Source organism: Pundamilia nyererei, unplaced genomic scaffold (assembly GCF_000239375.1).
Source record: "Pundamilia nyererei isolate P.nyererei 1_Seehausen unplaced genomic scaffold, PunNye1.0 scaffold00204, whole genome shotgun sequence".
Lineage (NCBI taxonomy): Eukaryota > Metazoa > Chordata > Actinopteri > Cichliformes > Cichlidae > Pundamilia > Pundamilia nyererei.
The window spans coordinates 422,652-432,723 of NW_005187605.1; the positions used below are offsets into that span (position 1 = coordinate 422,652).

Genomic DNA, 10,072 nt, shown 5'->3' on the forward strand with positions numbered 1-10,072 from the left:
CTTATTGTTTGCACTGAAGCACCGCAGCAATTTCCTAATGTTGTAAACCTCAACATCTGGCAATAAACCCCATTCTGATTCTGATTCTGATTCTGATAAAAAAAAACAAGAATGTTAGGTACCAAAATAGAAAAATACAAAAGATTAAATAAAACACAGTAAGATTAACAAGTAGCTTTAAGATAAAATTATTAATCAATAAAAAAAACACTCAACAGAAAGCCTGTTTCAACAGAAAAGAAAAAAGAAATCGGTAAGTTGGAATGAGACAATGAGATGTCAGTTATTTATGTTAAACCGACTGCACCGCCCTACACAGTTCTAACCACATCATCAAGTTTGCTGATGACACAACCGTGGTTGGACTCGTGAGCAGCAACAACGAGTCGACGTGCAAAGGTTTAGCAGCTGGCGTTCTGGTGCAGCGAGAACCTGTCACTGAATGTGAACAAAACCAGGGAGATGATTGTCGACTCGCTCCACCCACACACCACTCAGGATCCACGGTTCCACAGTAGAGACTGTTAACAGCATCAAGTTCCTGGGAGTTCACATCTCAGAAGACCTCACCTGGACCACCAACACCACCTCCATCACCAAAAAGGCCCAGCAGCTCCTTCACTTCCTGAGACACCTGAAGCAGGCCAACCTTCTTCCTCTCATCCTCACCATGCTCTACAGGGACACCATAGAGAGTGTTCTGACAGCTGCAACTCCGTGTCGTTCGGCAAATGCAAAGTCGGCGATCTCGGCCAGCTCCAACGGATTGTTAAAGCAGCTGCCAAGATCATTGGAACATCTCTCCCTCTGCTACAGGACATCTTCCACAAGAGCTGCATCAGTGAGGCCTCCTGCATCATTCTTGACCCCTCACACCCCTCACATGGACTCTTTTCTCTCCTTCCATTTGACAAACGCTGTCGCAGCATCGGGACCCAATCCTTCAGATTTCAAGATAGCATTTTCCCACAAGCCATCAAGCTCTTGAACTCACTACCAGCTCTCCCACTCCCCCCCCCCACCACACACACCCACACAAACCGTTAACTGCCTCTATTGCACTCCACATACCACTGCCTTTGTAATGCAGATGCTGCTCTATGGACAATCCTTACTCTCAGGAATTCTGCTCATGTTTACAAGCTGCCACACTGGTCACTTTAAATCACTTCAAGGTCTCTTTAAACCATTCAAACTGTAAATTGTAAATTTAAATTGTTATTGATCCTTTTACCTTAGTCTTAAAGTGTATATTTATTTCTTACTCTTCTTATATTTCTTGTTTGTCTTTTGCACAGAATGTAACTGGAGCCTCGTCGTCTTGTCTCCCTATATACTGTACTGTATATAGCGGATATGACAATAAAGTTTACTCTGACTTTGACTTTGAAACACAATTCTTACATTTGATTTCTTTGTTATATTATTTATCCTATTTATATCCTTTTATTTTGTATTCACGCTTTTTTTTATATACAGTGCATGCACCGTGCAGAGCCTGACCTTAGTGTAAGACTGTAAGAATCCAAACATCACAACAGAGAATATCAAACTGTCCCATAGTGCGTAGAAATAAATTTGGTTAAAAGATCATGCTCTAATGAGAGAAGATCATTTAATACCTGTGCAGTGCTGCAACCTCAACAGGACAAAAGGCTGCCAAAATTCACATTTTGGACAGAGAAGCGTAAAAGAGGCCATCTATGTCCAATATAAATAACCATAATTGAACAGGGGGAGTGAGTTATGACATCAACTGTTAGCCACCTACAATGCAATGCTACAATGTAGTCTTGAGTTTGTTTCCCAGGTGCCTCAATCGCCACTCCTTTTTTGCATCAGGTGACCTCAATAGGCCTGATGATATGATGTTTTCACTGATGGAATACTCTGGTGGTAATTACCCAATCTATTTTTTTACAGCTTGACTAATGTGATGGCACACATCGTTAATTAGTCCAGTAAAACAGCAAAATGTGTAAGAGAAGAGAGAAAGCTTGAAATGGACACACATGCAGAAGCCAACGTGAAAATAAGCAGACGTTACTAACACATTCACATGCATATACATATTAGCCACCTAGCTTAATTGTTTATTGATTAAGGGCCCTGGAATGTACTTCATACCTTTCTTGCAATGTCTTGGCTTTAAATATATTATCTCCCCTTGCTAATACTGCAACTTCTGCATGTGTGTCCATTTCACACTTTGGAGAGATAAAGCATGAAATGGACATGGTGGACCAGAATGCCGATTACACCCTGTGCTGTGATATCGGGTTGGATTAATCGCGTGTCAATGACCCTCCTAAAGGACAATGATTTATCACATGATTATGCTTTTTCTCCCACCAAACTTTCAACACAAGTCCACCTAATTCAAATTCATTTAAAAAAGTGTCTGTATGACCACCTCTCTAGTAAACTGGAAATATAATTTAATATGCATAAACAGATAGACAGGATCCTGATGATCTCCTTCTCTGTTTGACTCCAATCCAGCTGGAAAAGTGGCATGTTGGCTGTGGCACAGAGCAACAACATATCTCCACCCTCAGCAACCCCCTTCCCTCCCACACTTACACCTCTGATCCAATACACAAGCTTTAATCTTCCTGTATTCTAACCCTGTGCCCTATTTTCCAAAGCACCCTATATCACAATCAGAATCCGAATACTTTATTATCAGAGAAAATGATGTGGTCAAAGTTGCTTCAAGACATTAAGAACAGTAACTAACTAAACTAAATTAAATAAAATAATTCTATAAATAATAAAGTAACAAAATATTACAAAATAGTATTAATGAATACAAATAATATATAATTACAATTATAAAAATCTATCATATTGACTTTGTTATTTTCTCTGTAGACGATATGCAGATATTAAGGCTCTGCAACTATTGCAGTGCGTACTTGTGCTTTAGATGGAGGAATTGTACAGCTACATAGCCACAGGCAGGAATGAAAGATGAAACCATTCATGCATATTGGCCCAATTCCCTTAATAGTATTCACTGAGAACTTTAAAACAGCAGATGTAATATGAGACAGAGCAATGACCCATGCCAAAGAATTCATTCTTGAAGCTGACAATAAAGGTTTAAGTAAGACTAAGCAAAAGACTGCAGTAAATTCATTCATCATCAGAATAGTTTCCGATTGAGCTGCAGACTCATCTCTCTCAATCAAACTAACTCGGTACAAGCAAAGAAGTCTTCTCCATCACTAACATTGCAACAAATCCGACAGACTGTTGAAAAAGTTGCTCTATAACACAAAACTGGCCAAAACTTTTACAGACGATCTTTTAGCTAACTTGGGTTTGGTGAATATTTAAAATAGAAATGCTGCAATGCAAACTTGGGATATGAAGTTTAAAAGATGTGATCATTCACTATTGTTCAAAATGTCCTGTACCCCCAAATTAATTAAAGTGCCACACTAAATCACTGTAAATGGCACCGTACTGGATCTGTTTTTTGAATAATTAACATCCTTTGATTTAGTATTATTCATAGATTTGGTTCTCCTTACTGTTCTCCTTGTGTGTTTCATATTTGCCATGGTCTGTGTGTAGGCAGGCATGAAAAAGGACCCAAGTGCAGGACTCGTGGAGGCAGAAGTGAACTCAAAACAACCACAGGTTTATTGCTGGCGAAATGCAAAACTCAAAATGGCACATGAACGGAACACACAGGCAGGAACGGTGGTACGACACGACAACGAGCGCTGAAGGACACACACTATAAATACAGAGGCAAACACACGGGGAACAAGCACCAAAAGGGGAACACAGCTAATGCAAATTAACTGACGGGACCAGGTAGACGCAAAACTAGAAACATCAACATAAGACACAGACCTTCAAAGTAAAATAGGAAATCCATAGACAAAACTCAGAGGCACTGAACCAAATCTATATTAACCCTCTCAAGGCAGGCGTTGCCGATTTGCAACAGTTAAAAACTAACAACCTGATTACCCCACATACATATTTTATAAGTTTTTTTTTACTCAGAAATACCACTGCAGGACTTGGTTGTGCATTACCAACAAAAAGTTTAATTTGAGCCTGAGAGGGTTAAATACTAGAAATAGCAAATTACAATAATAATACGCAAAACACTGAGACACAGACACAGGACCATGACATAGTCTTTAGGTTTCTGTTTCTACGCCTTCCCATGCTCTAGGTTTCATGTCTTAGTGTCTAGTCCGTGTCTTTGTGAATGTCTCTTGTTTCTTGTTTTACTTTTACAGTCTTGGGTCCTATTTCAGTTTTTTCAGTGTTTTCAGTTTTGCTTCCTCCCCGTTCGTTATGTGGGACCACTTCCAGCTGTGCTCTTCTCCTGTGTCTCATTCCCTCGTTACTCCCTTGTGTATTTAAGCCCTGTGTTTTCCTCTGCCCTTGTTACCATCATGTTGCTGTGTGTCTCTCCCGTTTTCCTCGTTTCCCTGAGTGGTTCTAGTTAACTCACGGCTTAGGTTATGTTTTGTGTTTTATATTGCTGCCTCTTTGAGTTATTCCTGTGTGTGTTGAGTCCTGCCTTTGGGTCCACATCCTGCCTACCACAGCACTAACCTTGACAGAACGACGCAACCAAGACATGGACCCAGCGGACTCAGCCCGAAAGAGGTACCTTTTCCGGATTCAGAGCCCGGTGAGGTGAGTTTCCCATGTCTTGGACGCAAGGACAATATCTGTTGGACTTAATGCCTTTGAGGCAATCCTCGGGCCTCACTTGCACCAGCTCTCTGGGATTTTGGAGTTTTGTCCACGATCTGGGCCAGACAAATGAGGCGCTTCAAGCCCAGGAGCTTGCCAATCTCATCTGCTCCCCTTATTCCACGCCGCCACAGCAGCAGCGGACGGTGCTCTCCGCGACCCCACAGCGGTAGCAGGAAAATTCCTGCACGTCACTGCGGCAGTGGCAGCGGGTGGGTGTTTCCTGATGCAGAATCTCTTGCCCTCCACATTCCAACCTGAGCATCCTAGCAGCGATGTGGTCAGAGGATGAGGAGTCAATCTCCAGCTCTCTGTCTTCACCGGCCTCCTCTGTCATCTGCAGCAGCCTCCGCTGGGAGCTTCGGCAAGCCGACCCAACTTCCTGCATCAGGTGAGAGCTCATTTGGCCCGCTATAGACTTCACGTTGCTGTCTCTGTCAGCCCAAGCTGCTGCATTCTGAGACGGCTGCGTGCCCTATGCAGCTCCAGCCAGCTCCGCCTCAGCCAGACGTTTCCACACCGTCTGGTCCTGGTTCTGCTCGGCCAGAGGTTTCCACACTGTCTGGTTCTGTACCTGTCTCTGCTGGGGGCTCTGGAGAGTCAATCCAGCCATCAGTGGCTTCCGCACCCCCGCCTGTTTCTGCTGGGGGCTCTGGAGAGTCCGCTCAACCGCCTGCCACACTGCCACCTGCTCAGCTGCCTTCGGCTTCTGCTCCGCCACCAGGTTCAGCTCTATCTCTGCCAGAGGTCAACACGCCTACCCATCTACATCCTGCACTGCCTGCATGTCCGCATCCAACCACCTAACCACACCAACACCGGCCCCCTTCCAGGTCACCTGAAGATTTCCACTCCCATTTTCTTCCCTGTTGGGGTCCTGGAGGGTCCCTTCTGCACCACCGCTGCTTCCCACACAGTCGGCCTCCGGACCTGCTTTGGAGCTGCCGCCTTCAACGCAGTCGGCCTTCTGAACTGTCTCGTCGCAGGCGATCCCCAGAACTGTTTTTTCAATGTTGTGGACTCTGTTTTTCCCTCATGTCTCCATGCCTTGTCAAATAAAGCTGCCTCTTTGAGTTATCCCCGTGTGTGTTGAGTCCTGCATTTGGGTTACATCCTGCCTGCCATAACACTAACCTTAACAGTAAATCTACAACATGGTCTCTGTGGGTGACCACGCACGTGCAGACACACATATCCCATACACACAGGTAACTTTTCGCTCTGTCTTCCTATGTGCAATAGTACCAAGTGCAATCTTCCCAATATAACAAAGTATTTTATTCTATTTTGTACAGTATTTTATTTATTTAAATAGTATTTTGTTCTATTGTATATAGTATTATGTTCTATTTTGTATAGTATGTTCTTTTTTTAATCTTATTCTATTCAATTGTTTTGTTTCTTAATCTTTACTGCACTTAACTTGTACTTTCTGCTGTGACCACAAATTTCCCACTTGTGGGACTAAAAGGTTTATCTTATCTTATCTGCCAAGGTAAATAGTAAATAGGACTACTTTACAGCAGTACTGGGGTATTTATTTTTTTCTAACGCAATGCAATGCCACTTAGGACTGTGCGATATGACCAAAATCTCATATCCCGATATAAGAATTCTATCGATAACGATATAAATCACAAAAATGTAACATTTTCTGTAAATTCTGTGAATCTCGGGCAGCTCGACTTGCGGAAATTGTTTCCAGCTGCGCGTCATGTAGCTGAAGTCGAGTGTTTTAACAGATGCATGAAACGATACATTTCTAGACATAAGTTGTAACGGCCGCCGTTTTCTTTGTGAGTATTTATTACACAGCGTGCTGCGGGGAAAAGCCTGTTCTAACATTTGAGTCTAAGGTCTATTTTTTTAGCACCTGGCGGCTCTTTTTTTACTTCTCATCCGTAAATAATCTGCTCTTTCACGTGATTCAGTTTATTTTGTCTGTCTGTATTGTGGTTACATTAAATATAAGAGAAAGAGAGAACTTTAAGAAATGAATATAGCCAGTGCAGTGACCATCAGAACGATGAAAAAATATTGCCGTAAACGGTTTATTTTGCGACACCACGAAACAAACGATAGCGTAAAATGAAACGATAGACGTTTTTATATCGTCATCCGATATATATTGTTATATCGAACAGCCCTAATGCCACTTCTGATTTGCCTATGTTTAACTTGAATAATTAGTTTTGAACAGGTAAATGTCATTTTTAAATCCATTAACAGTTTCTCAGAAAATACTCTGGCTTATCCCAAATATGCCAATTACCCTTGGGCAAGATAGTAACCCCACGTTGCTCTCCGATGCATCCATTGGAGTATGAAAGTGCGTGAATGGTAGTCAGTAAGCACTTAAAAGCATAGAAGACAGTGCTTGTGTGAATGGGTAATGTGGCATGTTGTATATAGGAAGTAGAAAAGCGCTATATAAAAATCAGTCCATCTACCATCTAATCTACATACATATATATAGCACAAAGTAGAATTTCAGTTACCATCATATTCTAATCCTTTTCCCAAAATTTAAGTCAGTTTACACATGTTAACATGAATGAAATTACTGACAAAGAGGGGGGGGAAATCAGTTTTACAAGACAAACGGCAGCCCTGGTGGAGTCTAGATGGGAAAATAGCATTAATAAACAATGAAGCTTTATGACAAATCACATTGTAATTCATCAAAGCTAGTTCACAAGATTTATTTTTTCTGTCTTCTGGATCCAGCTTACTAAATTGTACTAAGCTATCATTTTAAAATATCACTGATAAGCGTTTCCTAATTAGCTCATATCCCATATTAAATACCCTCCTTGCTTATCTTAGCCTAATTTATTTCAAAGTAGTTCTTTTACTCATCGGGTGTAGCTGAACTTGCACCAGCATGGGAACGTTGCAGTGTGGATCCTGAATAATATTTAACTACGGCAGTTATTCTATTTTCATATACCCTTTACATTCACATCAAACTTATTTTGTAAACACTATAATTGTGCACACCGAGGGAATATCTTGATCTTGTTGAACAATAAACAGCATAAGTTACAACAGCTTTCTTACATGTACCAGGGTATTTCAAGCTATAAATGTAAAATTTGACAAAAAACAAACCTATCTGACAAACACTACTTTTCAGAATAATTTATACCAGAGAGGCCCAACGTAAACGACATATCCTGATATTTTTAAGTAAAACAAAGCCACTATAAACTTTGTTGTTACAGTTGTTGTAGTTCGACCTAAATAGAGCAGCTAAAGAACACAGAATGTTGAACTCAGCTGTCTATCCATGGAAATATTCAGTAAGTTAACATGATGAAAGTAATTGAGGGCGATAGGACTAGCTAAAATAATTAACATACTAGCAGTTATTTTTTCGAAGTAAACAGAATTACGTCCCTGCTGCTGCCGTAATTCAAGTCAGTCCACACGGAAGATTCATCCAATGTACGGAGTGTATACACCGTGTTTACAAGCCAGGCATTCAGATAAAACCACCCAAAGTAAAGAGAGTAAACGAAGAAACTCACCTCGGAGAGAAACGTCCACACGGAACTTGGATTTAGTTTGATTTAGTTGAGTTTCACTGTTTGCTAGTTTCACAATCTTGTGGACTGGGAAATTGAGTGAAAACAGTCTTTAGCTACTACCGTAACTGCGCACCGCTTTTGCAACCCCCTCCCTCTCTGTCTGCAGTTCACACACAGACCATGAGTGCTGCTAAACCGCACACTTTGATTCCTCTGATAGAATCAGTTTTCTTTCCGACATTATCTCATATTTTTGACCCGAGTTTCTCCAACGGGAGTACCAATAATTAGACAGTTGAAACACGCGTTGGCTTTACAGGCAGAATCAAGAAGCTGTTTAACTTTAACTGATTATCTTCCATTCTATCGCCTGTGTCTGAAGAGGAAAACACCAGAGTGATAATATAGCACATATTAATTCAATTAATTTGTTTTACAGTATTCTTGTAAATATTGTAGTTATTGAATATTTAAACTTGTTTAATTGAAGTTCATAATTATTCTAAAACTATGACATTGACAGCAGTACACTTAAATCGTAATTTACCAGCAATCAAGGATATGTCTTAAGATCTATCTTTGACGTATCAAAATCATCATGATAATCCTTTATTAATTCCAGGGACATTATATGGTTACAGTTGCGCCAAGACAAGAACAGTAATTAGATACATTAAATTAAATAACACAATATACTACAAAGTTACAAAATATAACAAATACGTCTAATAAATACAAATAGCTCGAATTATAATTAGAAATATCCCAGCAGTAGTACTCCTGGCTTAGCAGGTGATATGCAGTAATAGACTGGGGTGCCAACCAAGGACACAGTGGTAAAGACTGGAGAGACAATTGAAAGCTTGGAAAGAGGGGCAGCCAATAGGGGCAGGGAGAGCTAACATCTCAGTGTGCTTCTTCCAAGAGGAAGAATGCAAGCTACAGATTCGACATCAAAACCATACCCACAGGTGAGCCAAAAGAGGCAGGGTTGGCATAAGGGGGAGACAAGTGATTCTTTGGGCCCATTACTGACAGAGTCCCTAGAAAGCAGTTGAACACTCTTATTTATTTATTTATTTATTTATTGTTGTTTAAGACAATTATTAATTAATTATGACCATAATTGTAAACGTGCTTGTTTCCTAGCATTAGTTGAATTTTTTTTCTTTTCTTTTTTTTTGCAACAGAATAAAATACAGTCAGCCTTTGACCCTGCCTCCCCCTCTTTATTTCATGATTTGGTTTGGTCCAAATACCAAAGGGGCTCAATTATAGGGGAAGACTCGGTTTTTAAAAAAGAAAAGACAGACAGGTAGGAATTCAATTCATAGCAAAATCTATATGAAAGAAACTGCTTGACTTTGGATTACTTCGTTCTAATAATGTGTTTGTGTTATTGTAGCTAACATTTGGTGCAGGCAGACTCTTCTATATAGAAGATTCACTTCATTTATCTGATGACCTGATGCCGGGCCAAACAGAACAAACTCAGGCCTAGCGATCCCACTCCCATTTCCTCATTCCCACACTCCTGACACTTAAACCAGTGCGACTAATATCTAAAGAAGCAGGTGAGTTCTTTTATGTCAAAAATGTGTCTGCTCTTCATTTCTCAAACTCAAACAACCCTGCAGCATCACTGAGAGTTAAAAACTGTCTAACTGTCTTTCATCTTTAATAAAATCAGTGTGACTTCTTTATCAGGTGTAACAATAAAATTTTAACATCCAGGCATCCATGAAAAACAGGATTTATGAAGTTTAACTGAGTAATACGTTAACAGGGAGTTAGCTCGCTAATTTCCATCT

At 40.5% G+C, this 10,072-nt stretch overlaps 1 protein-coding gene across 2 annotated transcripts in view; it reads right to left on the reverse strand.

The window, feature by feature from the left end:
* Positions 1 to 8,420, reverse strand: part of ankrd6b (ankyrin repeat domain 6b) — a 68,335-nt gene extending 59,915 nt beyond the window's left edge. For both annotated transcript variants that reach the window (XM_005747772.2, XM_005747771.2), the window contains exon 1: positions 8,262 to 8,420. The gene's annotated coding sequence lies outside the window, so the exon portion shown is untranslated. The remainder of the gene's footprint in view (positions 1 to 8,261) is intronic.
* Between the last annotated feature and the right edge of the window lie 1,652 nt (positions 8,421 to 10,072).